At 46.2% G+C, this 18,227-nt stretch overlaps 8 non-coding genes across 8 annotated transcripts; all 8 read right to left on the bottom strand.

The window, feature by feature from the left end:
* Positions 1–156: 156 nt before the first annotated feature.
* LOC130333329 (U2 spliceosomal RNA) lies at positions 157–347 on the bottom strand. The gene has a single exon (XR_008875546.1). It is a non-coding gene; the product is annotated as a U2 spliceosomal RNA (small nuclear RNA).
* Positions 348–2,435: 2,088 nt separating this feature from the next.
* On the bottom strand, positions 2,436–2,629 carry LOC130333285 (U2 spliceosomal RNA). Its single transcript, XR_008875515.1, has one exon. It is a non-coding gene; the product is annotated as a U2 spliceosomal RNA (small nuclear RNA).
* Positions 2,630–4,721: 2,092 nt separating this feature from the next.
* LOC130333328 (U2 spliceosomal RNA) lies at positions 4,722–4,912 on the bottom strand. Its single transcript, XR_008875545.1, has one exon. It is a non-coding gene; the product is annotated as a U2 spliceosomal RNA (small nuclear RNA).
* A 2,090-nt stretch (positions 4,913–7,002) lies between these two features.
* On the bottom strand, positions 7,003–7,193 carry LOC130333327 (U2 spliceosomal RNA). The gene has a single exon (XR_008875544.1). It is a non-coding gene; the product is annotated as a U2 spliceosomal RNA (small nuclear RNA).
* Positions 7,194–9,283: 2,090 nt separating this feature from the next.
* On the bottom strand, positions 9,284–9,474 carry LOC130333326 (U2 spliceosomal RNA). The gene has a single exon (XR_008875543.1). It is a non-coding gene; the product is annotated as a U2 spliceosomal RNA (small nuclear RNA).
* A 2,089-nt stretch (positions 9,475–11,563) lies between these two features.
* Positions 11,564–11,754, bottom strand: LOC130333325 (U2 spliceosomal RNA). Its single transcript, XR_008875542.1, has one exon. It is a non-coding gene; the product is annotated as a U2 spliceosomal RNA (small nuclear RNA).
* Positions 11,755–13,839: 2,085 nt separating this feature from the next.
* On the bottom strand, positions 13,840–14,030 carry LOC130333323 (U2 spliceosomal RNA). Its single transcript, XR_008875541.1, has one exon. It is a non-coding gene; the product is annotated as a U2 spliceosomal RNA (small nuclear RNA).
* Positions 14,031–16,094: 2,064 nt separating this feature from the next.
* On the bottom strand, positions 16,095–16,285 carry LOC130333321 (U2 spliceosomal RNA). The gene has a single exon (XR_008875539.1). It is a non-coding gene; the product is annotated as a U2 spliceosomal RNA (small nuclear RNA).
* Between the last annotated feature and the right edge of the window lie 1,942 nt (positions 16,286–18,227).

The following is an 18,227-nucleotide window of genomic DNA, read 5'->3' as shown; positions in this document are numbered from 1 at the left end:
CCAGACACAAGCAGAAGCAGAAGCAGCAGAAGCAGCAGCAGCACCACCTTTTGTTTTTTGGCTGCAGCAGCAGCAAGGCCCACAGGGCTGGCTAGCTGGCTAGCCAGCAAGCAGGTAGCAATGAAAGTAGGAATCTTTCTTTTTAACCCTGTAAGGGGGTGGTGCACTGTACCCGAAGATACTGCCATATCGGGTCAATGCATAGGGCGACGGAAGCAAGCTTCGAAATCGGCCCCCGTTCTCAAAAATCCATTTAATATATGGTCCCCAGATAGGGGACGTATCAGATATTAAACTGATAAGAACAGATACTACACTTGATCTTAGCCAAAAGGCCGAGAAGCGATAACCGTGAAAGGGGCGGGCCCAACAAGGTCCCCTTCATGGGCACTATCACTGCTTGCTGTCAGGGAGGCTGCCAGACAATTTTCCATGCACACTCTGGGCTGGGGGGCAGTCAACCACCAGTACACACAGCAGAACCTAAACCCATACCATTATTGCTAAGCAGCAAGACAGGGGCCCATTGCACTCCCACGGGGCCTTTTTAAATGCAATCCATAACCCGGATTTGCCAGGAACCCTTCTTACTCCTCCTACTTGCATGTGACACTGGGCTTAGGATCTGCATAGGAAACACACACACAAGCACACACCTACCTTTGTTGCCTGCAGATGCCTCCTTGGCTGTCCCCAAACGGTATCAAACCAACACCCACGGGAAGCTGTAAGCATAGAGGACATGCCTGCACCCCATTGGACTTACCTGTGTGGGTTAAATCCGGGTTATTTGACAACCTATGGCGGTGATGGTTCTGCTCAGGCAGAGCAGTGCTGATGCTCCTCATAAAGCTGTCGCTGCTGTGAAGGTTCTAGGTGACATCACAAATCCCTATGGTTACATACACAACAAAGCTGGGTTGTTGTTGTTTACACTCTGCAAGGCCTGTGGAAGTGAGTGACATCATAGCACTGTAGTTCTGAGGGTTCAAGATGGATGCAACAATCTCCTGTTGCTTCTATGAAGGCCGTAATAGACGACATCACCAAACAGCTCCATAGTCACATACACAGCAAAGGAGAGATGTTGTTTACACCTAGTGATGTCAGTGGTATTGAGTGACATCACAGCACAGTGCTAAGGCTCCTGGGCCTGGACACAGCAGCGGCTGCAATATCTCAACGGAGAATACGTTTATATCTATGTGTGTGTGTGCGCATATATATATATATATATATATATATATATATATATATATTTCTCCGCCGAAATCACTTTTAAACCCATTTCCACCTTTTTTTCCCTTCTCTTCCTCTTACTTTTTTTTCACGTTTTTTTACGTTTTTCTCCTTTTCGCCTCTTTTCTGGGCGTATTATTCTTCTTTTTCTTCTTTTTTTTCGTCTAATGCATACCCCATCAGTGCAGCAATGCTTATTCAATACCGCCAGCAGATGGAGACACTGGGGGATAATTTTCTAAGGATTTATACTGATTTTTCCTGTCTGAATTTGTCGCACAGAAAGTTGCAGGCCAAATATGTGTGACATTTCTGCGACTTTAGCTTCTAGAGCATTTTTACAACATTATACATAGGTGCTGAATACATAAAAAGCGACTGTTCAGCGACAGACAAGTCGCATCGGCTGAAAGTAGGCCAGAATGTCAGTCCATGTTGGAGCAGGTTTAGATACAGTCTAAAGCATAGATCTCAAAGTCTGTGCACAGAATTTAGCAAGGGCCTCGCACCTTCTGATGCATCAGGTAGGTGCACAATAGCATAGCCTAACCCTCTGTACTTTGGTCTATATTGATGCGGGACATAGACAGCCAGCTGATGACCAATCCATTAGTGCAATGGATGGCTGGAAGCATTTGTCTTTGCCTTTGCAATACCACAGAAGCAATGCATGGTCAATGTACAGCAATGACACACCTGTGTGAACAGCCAGGAGACCCCCCCCCCCCCCCCCATGTTATGTTACATAGTTACATAGTTAGTACGGTCGAAAAAAGACATATGTCCATCAAGTTCAACCAGGGAATAAAGGGGTAGGGGTGTGGCGCGATATTGGGGAAGGGATGAGATTTTATATTTCTTCATAAGCATTAATCTTATTTTGTCAATTAGGAACATTCAGCACCCACCCGCTATCAAGGCAGCTGCCTATCATGTCATGCCCTACCTGCACAGGTGTGCTGGCTACTCAAATGATCCAATTAAGGAGGCCATTTAGTCAGCAGCAGCAGAAGTCCTGTGCCTGGACGCTCCAACAGGGGCCAGACACAAGCAGAAGCAGAAGCAGCAGAAGCAGCAGCAGCACCACCTTTTGTTTTTTGGCTGCAGCAGCAGCAAGGCCCACAGGGCTGGCTAGCTGGCTAGCCAGCAAGCAGGTAGCAATGAAAGTAGGAATCTTTCTTTTTAACCCTGTAAGGGGGTGGTGCACTTTACCCGAAGATACTGCCATATCGGGTCAATGCATAGGGCGACGGAAGCAAGCTTCGAAATCGGCCCCCGTTCTCAAAAATCCATTTAATATATGGTCCCCAGATAGGGGACGTATCAGATATTATTAAACTGATAAGAACAGATACTACACTTGATCTTAGCCAAAAGGCCGAGAAGCGATAACCGTGAAAGGGGCGGGCCCAACAAGGTCCCCTTCATGGGCACTATCACTGCTTGCTGTCAGGGAGGCTGCCAGACAATTTTCCATGCACACTCTGGGCTGGGGGGCAGTCAACCACCAGTACACACAGCAGAACCTAAACCCATACCATTATTGCTAAGCAGCAAGACAGGGGCCCATTGCACTCCCACGGGGCCTTTTTAAATGCAATCCATAACCCGGATTTGCCAGGAACCCTTCTTACTCCTCCTACTTGCATGTGACACTGGGCTTAGGATCTGCATAGGAAACACACACACAAGCACACACCTACCTTTGTTGCCTGCAGATGCCTCCTTGGCTGTCCCCAAACGGTATCAAACCAACACCCACGGGAAGCTGTAAGCATAGAGGACATGCCTGCACCCCATTGGACTTACCTGTGTGGGTTAAATCCGGGTTATTTGACAACCTATGGCGGTGATGGTTCTGCTCAGGCAGAGCAGTGCTGATGCTCCTCATAAAGCTGTCGCTGCTGTGAAGGTTCTAGGTGACATCACAAATCCCTATGGTTACATACACAACCAAGCTGGGTTGTTGTTGTTTACACTCTGCAAGGCCTGTGGAAGTGAGTGACATCATAGCACTGTAGTTCTGAGGGTTCAAGATGGATGCAACAATCTCCTGTTGCTTCTATGAAGGCCGTAATAGACGACATCACCAAACAGCTCCATAGTCACATACACAGCAAAGGAGAGATGTTGTTTACACCTAGTGATGTCAGTGGTATTGAGTGACATCACAGCACAGTGCTAAGGCTCCTGGGCCTGGACACAGCAGCGGCTGCAATATCTCAACGGAGAATACGTTTATATCTATGTGTGTGTGTGCGCATATATATATATATATATATATATATATATATATATATATATATATTTCTCCGCCGAAATCACTTTTAAACCCATTTCCACCTTTTTTTCCCTTCTCTTCCTCTTACTTTTTTTTCACGTTTTTTTACGTTTTTCTCCTTTTCGCCTCTTTTCTGGGCGTATTATTCTTCTTTTTCTTCTTTTTTTTCGTCTAATGCATACCCCATCAGTGCAGCAATGCTTATTCAATACCGCCAGCAGATGGAGACACTGGGGGATAATTTTCTAAGGATTTATACTGATTTTTCCTGTCTGAATTTGTCGCACAGAAAGTTGCAGGCCAAATATGTGTGACATTTCTGCGACTTTAGCTTCTAGAGCATTTTTACAACATTATACATAGGTGCTGAATACATAAAAAGCGACTGTTCAGCGACAGACAAGTCGCATCGGCTGAAAGTAGGCCAGAATGTCAGTCCATGTTGGAGCAGGTTTAGATACAGTCTAAAGCATAGATCTCAAAGTCTGTGCACAGAATTTAGCAAGGGCCTCGCACCTTCTGATGCATCAGGTAGGTGCACAATAGCATAGCCTAACCCTCTGTACTTTGGTCTATATTGATGCGGGACATAGACAGCCAGCTGATGACCAATCCATTAGTGCAATGGATGGCTGGAAGCATTTGTCTTTGCCTTTGCAATACCACAGAAGCAATGCATGGTCAATGTACAGCAATGACACACCTGTGTGAACAGCCAGGAGACCCCCCCCCCCCCCCATGTTATGTTACATAGTTACATAGTTAGTACGGTCGAAAAAAGACATATGTCCATCAAGTTCAACCAGGGAATTAAGGGGTAGGGGTGTGGCGCGATATTGGGGAAGGGATGAGATTTTATATTTCTTCATAAGCATTAATCTTATTTTGTCAATTAGGAACATTCAGCACCCACCCGCTATCAAGGCAGCTGCCTATCATGTCATGCCCTACCTGCACAGGTGTGCTGGCTACTCAAATGATCCAATTAAGGAGGCCATTTAGTCAGCAGCAGCAGAAGTCCTGTGCCTGGACGCTCCAACAGGGGCCAGACACAAGCAGAAGCAGAAGCAGCAGAAGCAGCAGCAGCACCACCTTTTGTTTTTTGGCTGCAGCAGCAGCAAGGCCCACAGGGCTGGCTAGCTGGCTAGCCAGCAAGCAGGTAGCAATGAAAGTAGGAATCTTTCTTTTTAACCCTGTAAGGGGGTGGTGCACTGTACCCGAAGATACTGCCATATCGGGTCAATGCATAGGGCGACGGAAGCAAGCTTCGAAATCGGCCCCCGTTCTCAAAAATCCATTTAATATATGGTCCCCAGATAGGGGACGTATCAGATATTAAACTGATAAGAACAGATACTACACTTGATCTTAGCCAAAAGGCCGAGAAGCGATAACCGTGAAAGGGGCGGGCCCAACAAGGTCCCCTTCATGGGCACTATCACTGCTTGCTGTCAGGGAGGCTGCCAGACAATTTTCCATGCACACTCTGGGCTGGGGGGCAGTCAACCACCAGTACACACAGCAGAACCTAAACCCATACCATTATTGCTAAGCAGCAAGACAGGGGCCCATTGCACTCCCACGGGGCCTTTTTAAATGCAATCCATAACCCGGATTTGCCAGGAACCCTTCTTACTCCTCCTACTTGCATGTGACACTGGGCTTAGGATCTGCATAGGAAACACACACACAAGCACACACCTACCTTTGTTGCCTGCAGATGCCTCCTTGGCTGTCCCCAAACGGTATCAAACCAACACCCACGGGAAGCTGTAAGCATAGAGGACATGCCTGCACCCCATTGGACTTACCTGTGTGGGTTAAATCCGGGTTATTTGACAACCTATGGCGGTGATGGTTCTGCTCAGGCAGAGCAGTGCTGATGCTCCTCATAAAGCTGTCGCTGCTGTGAAGGTTCTAGGTGACATCACAAATCCCTATGGTTACATACACAACAAAGCTGGGTTGTTGTTGTTTACACTCTGCAAGGCCTGTGGAAGTGAGTGACATCATAGCACTGTAGTTCTGAGGGTTCAAGATGGATGCAACAATCTCCTGTTGCTTCTATGAAGGCCGTAATAGACGACATCACCAAACAGCTCCATAGTCACATACACAGCAAAGGAGAGATGTTGTTTACACCTAGTGATGTCAGTGGTATTGAGTGACATCACAGCACAGTGCTAAGGCTCCTGGGCCTGGACACAGCAGCGGCTGCAATATCTCAACGGAGAATACGTTTATATCTATGTGTGTGTGTGCGCATATATATATATATATATATATATATATATATATATATATATATATTTCTCCGCCGAAATCACTTTTAAACCCATTTCCACCTTTTTTTCCCTTCTCTTCCTCTTACTTTTTTTTCACGTTTTTTTACGTTTTTCTCCTTTTCGCCTCTTTTCTGGGCGTATTATTCTTCTTTTTCTTCTTTTTTTTCGTCTAATGCATACCCCATCAGTGCAGCAATGCTTATTCAATACCGCCAGCAGATGGAGACACTGGGGGATAATTTTCTAAGGATTTATACTGATTTTTCCTGTCTGAATTTGTCGCACAGAAAGTTGCAGGCCAAATATGTGTGACATTTCTGCGACTTTAGCTTCTAGAGCATTTTTACAACATTATACATAGGTGCTGAATACATAAAAAGCGACTGTTCAGCGACAGACAAGTCGCATCGGCTGAAAGTAGGCCAGAATGTCAGTCCATGTTGGAGCAGGTTTAGATACAGTCTAAAGCATAGATCTCAAAGTCTGTGCACAGAATTTAGCAAGGGCCTCGCACCTTCTGATGCATCAGGTAGGTGCACAATAGCATAGCCTAACCCTCTGTACTTTGGTCTATATTGATGCGGGACATAGACAGCCAGCTGATGACCAATCCATTAGTGCAATGGATGGCTGGAAGCATTTGTCTTTGCCTTTGCAATACCACAGAAGCAATGCATGGTCAATGTACAGCAATGACACACCTGTGTGAACAGCCAGGAGACCCCCCCCCCCCCATGTTATGTTACATAGTTACATAGTTAGTACGGTCGAAAAAAGACATATGTCCATCAAGTTCAACCAGGGAATTAAGGGGTAGGGGTGTGGCGCGATATTGGGGAAGGGATGAGATTTTATATTTCTTCATAAGCATTAATCTTATTTTGTCAATTAGGAACATTCAGCACCCACCCGCTATCAAGGCAGCTGCCTATCATGTCATGCCCTACCTGCACAGGTGTGCTGGCTACTCAAATGATCCAATTAAGGAGGCCATTTAGTCAGCAGCAGCAGAAGTCCTGTGCCTGGACGCTCCAACAGGGGCCAGACACAAGCAGAAGCAGAAGCAGCAGAAGCAGCAGCAGCACCACCTTTTGTTTTTTGGCTGCAGCAGCAGCAAGGCCCACAGGGCTGGCTAGCTGGCTAGCCAGCAAGCAGGTAGCAATGAAAGTAGGAATCTTTCTTTTTAACCCTGTAAGGGGGTGGTGCACTGTACCCGAAGATACTGCCATATCGGGTCAATGCATAGGGCGACGGAAGCAAGCTTCGAAATCGGCCCCCGTTCTCAAAAATCCATTTAATATATGGTCCCCAGATAGGGGACGTATCAGATATTAAACTGATAAGAACAGATACTACACTTGATCTTAGCCAAAAGGCCGAGAAGCGATAACCGTGAAAGGGGCGGGCCCAACAAGGTCCCCTTCATGGGCACTATCACTGCTTGCTGTCAGGGAGGCTGCCAGACAATTTTCCATGCACACTCTGGGCTGGGGGGCAGTCAACCACCAGTACACACAGCAGAACCTAAACCCATACCATTATTGCTAAGCAGCAAGACAGGGGCCCATTGCACTCCCACGGGGCCTTTTTAAATGCAATCCATAACCCGGATTTGCCAGGAACCCTTCTTACTCCTCCTACTTGCATGTGACACTGGGCTTAGGATCTGCATAGGAAACACACACACAAGCACACACCTACCTTTGTTGCCTGCAGATGCCTCCTTGGCTGTCCCCAAACGGTATCAAACCAACACCCACGGGAAGCTGTAAGCATAGAGGACATGCCTGCACCCCATTGGACTTACCTGTGTGGGTTAAATCCGGGTTATTTGACAACCTATGGCGGTGATGGTTCTGCTCAGGCAGAGCAGTGCTGATGCTCCTCATAAAGCTGTCGCTGCTGTGAAGGTTCTAGGTGACATCACAAATCCCTATGGTTACATACACAACAAAGCTGGGTTGTTGTTGTTTACACTCTGCAAGGCCTGTGGAAGTGAGTGACATCATAGCACTGTAGTTCTGAGGGTTCAAGATGGATGCAACAATCTCCTGTTGCTTCTATGAAGGCCGTAATAGACGACATCACCAAACAGCTCCATAGTCACATACACAGCAAAGGAGAGATGTTGTTTACACCTAGTGATGTCAGTGGTATTGAGTGACATCACAGCACAGTGCTAAGGCTCCTGGGCCTGGACACAGCAGCGGCTGCAATATCTCAACGGAGAATACGTTTATATCTATGTGTGTGTGTGCGCATATATATATATATATATATATATATATATATATATATATATATTTCTCCGCCGAAATCACTTTTAAACCCATTTCCACCTTTTTTTCCCTTCTCTTCCTCTTACTTTTTTTTCACGTTTTTTTACGTTTTTCTCCTTTTCGCCTCTTTTCTGGGCGTATTATTCTTCTTTTTCTTCTTTTTTTTCGTCTAATGCATAACCCATCAGTGCAGCAATGCTTATTCAATACCGCCAGCAGATGGAGACACTGGGGGATAATTTTCTAAGGATTTATACTGATTTTTCCTGTCTGAATTTGTCGCACAGAAAGTTGCAGGCCAAATATGTGTGACATTTCTGCGACTTTAGCTTCTAGAGCATTTTTACAACATTATACATAGGTGCTGAATACATAAAAAGCGACTGTTCAGCGACAGACAAGTCGCATCGGCTGAAAGTAGGCCAGAATGTCAGTCCATGTTGGAGCAGGTTTAGATACAGTCTAAAGCATAGATCTCAAAGTCTGTGCACAGAATTTAGCAAGGGCCTCGCACCTTCTGATGCATCAGGTAGGTGCACAATAGCATAGCCTAACCCTCTGTACTTTGGTCTATATTGATGCGGGACATAGACAGCCAGCTGATGACCAATCCATTAGTGCAATGGATGGCTGGAAGCATTTGTCTTTGCCTTTGCAATACCACAGAAGCAATGCATGGTCAATGTACAGCAATGACACACCTGTGTGAACAGCCAGGAGACCCCCCCCCCCCCCCATGTTATGTTACATAGTTACATAGTTAGTACGGTCGAAAAAAGACATATGTCCATCAAGTTCAACCAGGGAATTAAGGGGTAGGGGTGTGGCGCGATATTGGGGAAGGGATGAGATTTTATATTTCTTCATAAGCATTAATCTTATTTTGTCAATTAGGAACATTCAGCACCCACCCGCTATCAAGGCAGCTGCCTATCATGTCATGCCCTACCTGCACAGGTGTGCTGGCTACTCAAATGATCCAATTAAGGAGGCCATTTAGTCAGCAGCAGCAGAAGTCCTGTGCCTGGACGCTCCAACAGGGGCCAGACACAAGCAGAAGCAGAAGCAGCAGAAGCAGCAGCAGCACCACCTTTTGTTTTTTGGCTGCAGCAGCAGCAAGGCCCACAGGGCTGGCTAGCTGGCTAGCCAGCAAGCAGGTAGCAATGAAAGTAGGAATCTTTCTTTTTAACCCTGTAAGGGGGTGGTGCACTGTACCCGAAGATACTGCCATATCGGGTCAATGCATAGGGCGACGGAAGCAAGCTTCGAAATCGGCCCCCGTTCTCAAAAATCCATTTAATATATGGTCCCCAGATAGGGGACGTATCAGATATTAAACTGATAAGAACAGATACTACACTTGATCTTAGCCAAAAGGCCGAGAAGCGATAACCGTGAAAGGGGCGGGCCCAACAAGGTCCCCTTCATGGGCACTATCACTGCTTGCTGTCAGGGAGGCTGCCAGACAATTTTCCATGCACACTCTGGGCTGGGGGGCAGTCAACCACCAGTACACACAGCAGAACCTAAACCCATACCATTATTGCTAAGCAGCAAGACAGGGGCCCATTGCACTCCCACGGGGCCTTTTTAAATGCAATCCATAACCCGGATTTGCCAGGAACCCTTCTTACTCCTCCTACTTGCATGTGACACTGGGCTTAGGATCTGCATAGGAAACACACACACAAGCACACACCTACCTTTGTTGCCTGCAGATGCCTCCTTGGCTGTCCCCAAACGGTATCAAACCAACACCCACGGGAAGCTGTAAGCATAGAGGACATGCCTGCACCCCATTGGACTTACCTGTGTGGGTTAAATCCGGGTTATTTGACAACCTATGGCGGTGATGGTTCTGCTCAGGCAGAGCAGTGCTGATGCTCCTCATAAAGCTGTCGCTGCTGTGAAGGTTCTAGGTGACATCACAAATCCCTATGGTTACATACACAACAAAGCTGGGTTGTTGTTGTTTACACTCTGCAAGGCCTGTGGAAGTGAGTGACATCATAGCACTGTAGTTCTGAGGGTTCAAGATGGATGCAACAATCTCCTGTTGCTTCTATGAAGGCCGTAATAGACGACATCACCAAACAGCTCCATAGTCACATACACAGCAAAGGAGAGATGTTGTTTACACCTAGTGATGTCAGTGGTATTGAGTGACATCACAGCACAGTGCTAAGGCTCCTGGGCCTGGACACAGCAGCGGCTGCAATATCTCAACGGAGAATACGTTTATATCTATGTGTGTGTGTGCGCATATATATATATATATATATATATATATATATATATATATATATATTTCTCCGCCGAAATCACTTTTAAACCCATTTCCACCTTTTTTTCCCTTCTCTTCCTCTTACTTTTTTTTCACGTTTTTTTACGTTTTTCTCCTTTTCGCCTCTTTTCTGGGCGTATTATTCTTCTTTTTCTTCTTTTTTTTCGTCTAATGCATACCCCATCAGTGCAGCAATGCTTATTCAATACCGCCAGCAGATGGAGACACTGGGGGATAATTTTCTAAGGATTTATACTGATTTTTCCTGTCTGAATTTGTCGCACAGAAAGTTGCAGGCCAAATATGTGTGACATTTCTGCGACTTTAGCTTCTAGAGCATTTTTACAACATTATACATAGGTGCTGAATACATAAAAAGCGACTGTTCAGCGACAGACAAGTCGCATCGGCTGAAAGTAGGCCAGAATGTCAGTCCATGTTGGAGCAGGTTTAGATACAGTCTAAAGCATAGATCTCAAAGTCTGTGCACAGAATTTAGCAAGGGCCTCGCACCTTCTGATGCATCAGGTAGGTGCACAATAGCATAGCCTAACCCTCTGTACTTTGGTCTATATTGATGCGGGACATAGACAGCCAGCTGATGACCAATCCATTAGTGCAATGGATGGCTGGAAGCATTTGTCTTTGCCTTTGCAATACCACAGAAGCAATGCATGGTCAATGTACAGCAATGACACACCTGTGTGAACAGCCAGGAGACCCCCCCCCCCCATGTTATGTTACATAGTTACATAGTTAGTACGGTCGAAAAAAGACATATGTCCATCAAGTTCAACCAGGGAATTAAGGGGTAGGGGTGTGGCGCGATATTGGGGAAGGGATGAGATTTTATATTTCTTCATAAGCATTAATCTTATTTTGTCAATTAGGAACATTCAGCACCCACCCGCTATCAAGGCAGCTGCCTATCATGTCATGCCCTACCTGCACAGGTGTGCTGGCTACTCAAATGATCCAATTAAGGAGGCCATTTAGTCAGCAGCAGCAGAAGTCCTGTGCCTGGACGCTCCAACAGGGGCCAGACACAAGCAGAAGCAGAAGCAGCAGAAGCAGCAGCAGCACCACCTTTTGTTTTTTGGCTGCAGCAGCAGCAAGGCCCACAGGGCTGGCTAGCTGGCTAGCCAGCAAGCAGGTAGCAATGAAAGTAGGAATCTTTCTTTTTAACCCTGTAAGGGGGTGGTGCACTGTACCCGAAGATACTGCCATATCGGGTCAATGCATAGGGCGACGGAAGCAAGCTTCGAAATCGGCCCCCGTTCTCAAAAATCCATTTAATATATGGTCCCCAGATAGGGGACGTATCAGATATTAAACTGATAAGAACAGATACTACACTTGATCTTAGCCAAAAGGCCGAGAAGCGATAACCGTGAAAGGGGCGGGCCCAACAAGGTCCCCTTCATGGGCACTATCACTGCTTGCTGTCAGGGAGGCTGCCAGACAATTTTCCATGCACACTCTGGGCTGGGGGGCAGTCAACCACCAGTACACACAGCAGAACCTAAACCCATACCATTATTGCTAAGCAGCAAGACAGGGGCCCATTGCACTCCCACGGGGCCTTTTTAAATGCAATCCATAACCCGGATTTGCCAGGAACCCTTCTTACTCCTCCTACTTGCATGTGACACTGGGCTTAGGATCTGCATAGGAAACACACACACAAGCACACACCTACCTTTGTTGCCTGCAGATGCCTCCTTGGCTGTCCCCAAACGGTATCAAACCAACACCCACGGGAAGCTGTAAGCATAGAGGACATGCCTGCACCCCATTGGACTTACCTGTGTGGGTTAAATCCGGGTTATTTGACAACCTATGGCGGTGATGGTTCTGCTCAGGCAGAGCAGTGCTGATGCTCCTCATAAAGCTGTCGCTGCTGTGAAGGTTCTAGGTGACATCACAAATCCCTATGGTTACATACACAACAAAGCTGGGTTGTTGTTGTTTACACTCTGCAAGGCCTGTGGAAGTGAGTGACATCATAGCACTGTAGTTCTGAGGGTTCAAGATGGATGCAACAATCTCCTGTTGCTTCTATGAAGGCCGTAATAGACGACATCACCAAACAGCTCCATAGTCACATACACAGCAAAGGAGAGATGTTGTTTACACCTAGTGATGTCAGTGGTATTGAGTGACATCACAGCACAGTGCTAAGGCTCCTGGGCCTGGACACAGCAGCGGCTGCAATATCTCAACGGAGAATACGTTTATATCTATGTGTGTGTGTGCGCATATATATATATATATATATATATATATATATATATATATATATTTCTCCGCCGAAATCACTTTTAAACCCATTTCCACCTTTTTTTCCCTTCTCTTCCTCTTACTTTTTTTTCACGTTTTTTTACGTTTTTCTCCTTTTCGCCTCTTTTCTGGGCGTATTATTCTTCTTTTTCTTCTTTTTTTTCGTCTAATGCATACCCCATCAGTGCAGCAATGCTTATTCAATACCGCCAGCAGATGGAGACACTGGGGGATAATTTTCTAAGGATTTATACTGATTTTTCCTGTCTGAATTTGTCGCACAGAAAGTTGCAGGCCAAATATGTGTGACATTTCTGCGACTTTAGCTTCTAGAGCATTTTTACAACATTATACATAGGTGCTGAATACATAAAAAGCGACTGTTCAGCGACAGACAAGTCGCATCGGCTGAAAGTAGGCCAGAATGTCAGTCCATGTTGGAGCAGGTTTAGATACAGTCTAAAGCATAGATCTCAAAGTCTGTGCACAGAATTTAGCAAGGGCCTCGCACCTTCTGATGCATCAGGTAGGTGCACAATAGCATAGCCTAACCCTCTGTACTTTGGTCTATATTGATGCGGGACATAGACAGCCAGCTGATGACCAATCCATTAGTGCAATGGATGGCTGGAAGCATTTGTCTTTGCCTTTGCAATACCACAGAAGCAATGCATGGTCAATGTACAGCAATGACACACCTGTGTGAACAGCCAGGAGACCCCCCCCCCCCCCCCCCATGTTATGTTACATAGTTACATAGTTAGTACGGTCGAAAAAAGACATATGTCCATCAAGTTCGACCAGGGAATTAAGGGGTAGGGGTGTGGCGCGATATTGGGGAAGGGATGAGATTTTATATTTCTTCATAAGCATTAATCTTATTTTGTCAATTAGGAACATTCAGCACCCACCCGCTATCAAGGCAGCTGCCTATCATGTCATGCCCTACCTGCACAGGTGTGCTGGCTACTCAAATGATCCAATTAAGGAGGCCATTTAGTCAGCAGCAGCAGAAGTCCTGTGCCTGGACGCTCCAACAGGGGCCAGACACAAGCAGAAGCAGAAGCAGCAGAAGCAGCAGCAGCACCACCTTTTGTTTTTTGGCTGCAGCAGCAGCAAGGCCCACAGGGCTGGCTAGCCAGCAAGCAGGTAGCAATGAAAGTAGGAATCTTTCTTTTTAACCCTGTAAGGGGGTGGTGCACTGTACCCGAAGATACTGCCATATCGGGTCAATGCATAGGGCGACGGAAGCAAGCTTCGAAATCGGCCCCCGTTCTCAAAAATCCATTTAATATATGGTCCCCAGATAGGGGACGTATCAGATATTAAACTGATAAGAACAGATACTACACTTGATCTTAGCCAAAAGGCCGAGAAGCGATAACCGTGAAAGGGGCGGGCCCAACAAGGTCCCCTTCATGGGCACTATCACTGCTTGCTGTCAGGGAGGCTGCCAGACAATTTTCCATGCACACTCTGGGCTGGGGGGCAGTCAACCACCAGTACACACAGCAGAACCTAAACCCATACCATTATTGCTAAGCAGCAAGACAGGGGCCCATTGCACTCCCACGGGGCCTTTTTAAATGCAATCCATAACCCGGATTTGCCAGGAACCCTTCTTACTCCTCCTACTTGCATGTGACACTGGGCTTAGGATCTGCATAGGAAACACACACACAAGCACACACCTACCTTTGTTGCCTGCAGATGCCTCCTTGGCTGTCCCCAAACGGTATCAAACCAACACCCACGGGAAGCTGTAAGCATAGAGGACATGCCTGCACCCCATTGGACTTACCTGTGTGGGTTAAATCCGGGTTATTTGACAACCTATGGCGGTGATGGTTCTGCTCAGGCAGAGCAGTGCTGATGCTCCTCATAAAGCTGTCGCTGCTGTGAAGGTTCTAGGTGACATCACAAATCCCTATGGTTACATACACAACAAAGCTGGGTTGTTGTTGTTTACACTCTGCAAGGCCTGTGGAAGTGAGTGACATCATAGCACTGTAGTTCTGAGGGTTCAAGATGGATGCAACAATCTCCTGTTGCTTCTATGAAGGCCGTAATAGACGACATCACCAAACAGCTCCATAGTCACATACACAGCAAAGGAGAGATGTTGTTTACACCTAGTGATGTCAGTGGTATTGAGTGACATCACAGCACAGTGCTAAGGCTCCTGGGCCTGGACACAGCAGCGGCTGCAATATCTCAACGGAGAATACGTTTATATCTATGTGTGTGTGTGCGCATATATATATATATATATATTTCTCCGCCGAAATCACTTTTAAACCCATTTCCACCTTTTTTTCCCTTCTCTTCCTCTTACTTTTTTTTCACGTTTTTTTACGTTTTTCTCCTTTTCGCCTCTTTTCTGGGCGTATTATTCTTCTTTTTCTTCTTTTTTTTCGTCTAATGCATACCCCATCAGTGCAGCAATGCTTATTCAATACCGCCAGCAGATGGAGACACTGGGGATAATTTTCTAAGGATTTATACTGATTTTTCCTGTCTGAATTTGTCGCACAGAAAGTTGCAGGCCAAATATGTGTGACATTTCTGCGACTTTAGCTTCTAGAGCATTTTTACAACATTATACATAGGTGCTGAATACATAAAAAGCGACTGTTCAGCGACAGACAAGTCGCATCGGCTGAAAGTAGGCCAGAATGTCAGTCCATGTTGGAGCAGGTTTAGATACAGTCTAAAGCATAGATCTCAAAGTCTGTGCACAGAATTTAGCAAGGGCCTCGCACCTTCTGATGCATCAGGTAGGTGCACAATAGCATAGCCTAACCCTCTGTACTTTGGTCTATATTGATGCGGGACATAGACAGCCAGCTGATGACCAATCCATTAGTGCAATGGATGGCTGGAAGCATTTGTCTTTGCCTTTGCAATACCACAGAAGCAATGCATGGTCAATGTACAGCAATGACACACCTGTGTGAACAGCCAGGAGACCCCCCCCCCCCCCATGTTATGTTACATAGTTACATAGTTAGTACGGTCGAAAAAAGACATATGTCCATCAAGTTCAACCAGGGAATTAAGGGGTAGGGGTGTGGCGCGATATTGGGGAAGGGATGAGATTTTATATTTCTTCATAAGCATTAATCTTATTTTGTCAATTAGGAACATTCAGCACCCACCCGCTATCAAGGCAGCTGCCTATCATGTCATGCCCTACCTGCACAGGTGTGCTGGCTACTCAAATGATCCAATTAAGGAGGCCATTTAGTCAGCAGCAGCAGAAGTCCTGTGCCTGGACGCTCCAACAGGGGCCAGACACAAGCAGAAGCAGAAGCAGCAGAAGCAGCAGCAGCACCACCTTTTGTTTTTTGGCTGCAGCAGCAGCAAGGCCCACAGGGCTGGCTAGCTGGCTAGCCAGCAAGCAGGTAGCAATGAAAGTAGGAATCTTTCTTTTTAACCCTGTAAGGGGGTGGTGCACTGTACCCGAAGATACTGCCATATCGGGTCAATGCATAGGGCGACGGAAGCAAGCTTCGAAATCGGCCCCCGTTCTCAAAAATCCATTTAATATATGGTCCCCAGATAGGGGACGTATCAGATATTAAACTGATAAGAACAGATACTACACTTGATCTTAGCCAAAAGGCCGAGAAGCGATAACCGTGAAAGGGGCGGGCCCAACAAGGTCCCCTTCATGGGCACTATCACTGCTTGCTGTCAGGGAGGCTGCCAGACAATTTTCCATGCACACTCTGGGCTGGGGGGCAGTCAACCACCAGTACACACAGCAGAACCTAAACCCATACCATTATTGCTAAGCAGCAAGACAGGGGCCCATTGCACTCCCACGGGGCCTTTTTAAATGCAATCCATAACCCGGATTTGCCAGGAACCCTTCTTACTCCTCCTACTTGCATGTGACACTGGGCTTAGGATCTGCATAGGAAACACACACACAAGCACACACCTACCTTTGTTGCCTGCAGATGCCTCCTTGGCTGTCCCCAAACGGTATCAAACCAACACCCACGGGAAGCTGTAAGCATAGAGGACATGCCTGCACCCCATTGGACTTACCTGTGTGGGTTAAATCCGGGTTATTTGACAACCTATGGCGGTGATGGTTCTGCTCAGGCAGAGCAGTGCTGATGCTCCTCATAAAGCTGTCGCTGCTGTGAAGGTTCTAGGTGACATCACAAATCCCTATGGTTACATACACAACAAAGCTGGGTTGTTGTTGTTTACACTCTGCAAGGCCTGTGGAAGTGAGTGACATCATAGCACTGTAGTTCTGAGGGTTCAAGATGGATGCAACAATCTCCTGTTGCTTCTATGAAGGCCGTAATAGACGACATCACCAAACAGCTCCATAGTCACATACACAGCAAAGGAGAGATGTTGTTTACACCTAGTGATGTCAGTGGTATTGAGTGACATCACAGCACAGTGCTAAGGCTCCTGGGCCTGGACACAGCAGCGGCTGCAATATCTCAACGGAGAATACGTTTATATCTATGTGTGTGTGTGCGCATATATATATATATATATATATATATATATATATATATATATATATTTCTCCGCCGAAATCACTTTTAAACCCATTTCCACCTTTTTTTCCCTTCTCTTCCTCTTACTTTTTTTTCACGTTTTTTTTACGTTTTTCTCCTTTTCGCCTCTTTTCTGGGCGTATTATTCTTCTTTTTCTTCTTTTTTTTCGTCTAATGCATACCCCATCAGTGCAGCAATGCTTATTCAATACCGCCAGCAGATGGAGACACTGGGGGATAATTTTCTAAGGATTTATACTGATTTTTCCTGTCTGAATTTGTCGCACAGAAAGTTGCAGGCCAAATATGTGTGACATTTCTGCGACTTTAGCTTCTAGAGCATTTTTACAACATTATACATAGGTGCTGAATACATAAAAAGCGACTGTTCAGCGACAGACAAGTCGCATCGGCTGAAAGTAGGCCAGAATGTCAGTCCATGTTGGAGCAGGTTTAGATACAGTCTAAAGTATAGATCTCAAAGTCTGTGCACAGAATTTAGCAAGGGCCTCGCACCTTCTGATGCATCAGGTAGGTGCACAATAGCATAGCCTAACCCTCTGTACTTTGGTCTATATTGATGCGGGACATAGACAGCCAGCTGATGACCAATCCATTAGTGCAATGGATGGCTGGAAGCATTTGTCTTTGCCTTTGCAATACCACAGAAGCAATGCATGGTCAATGTACAGCAATGACACACCTGTGTGAACAGCCAGGAGACCCCCCCCCCCCATGTTATGTTACATAGTTACATAGTTAGTACGGTCGAAAAAAGACATATGTCCATCAAGTTCAACCAGGGAATTAAGGGGTAGGGGTGTGGCGCGATATTGGGGAAGGGATGAGATTTTATATTTCTTCATAAGCATTAATCTTATTTTGTCAATTAGGAACATTCAGCACCCACCCGCTATCAAGGCAGCTGCCTATCATGTCATGCCCTACCTGCACAGGTGTGCTGGCTACTCAAATGATCCAATTAAGGAGGCCATTTAGTCAGCAGCAGCAGAAGTCCTGTGCCTGGACGCTCCAACAGGGGCCAGACAC

Source organism: Hyla sarda, unplaced genomic scaffold (genome assembly GCF_029499605.1).
Source record: "Hyla sarda isolate aHylSar1 unplaced genomic scaffold, aHylSar1.hap1 scaffold_402, whole genome shotgun sequence".
Classification (NCBI taxonomy): domain Eukaryota; kingdom Metazoa; phylum Chordata; class Amphibia; order Anura; family Hylidae; genus Hyla; species Hyla sarda.
Note: the sequence above shows the minus strand (reverse complement) of the source record. Positions and strands in the feature narration are given on the sequence as shown.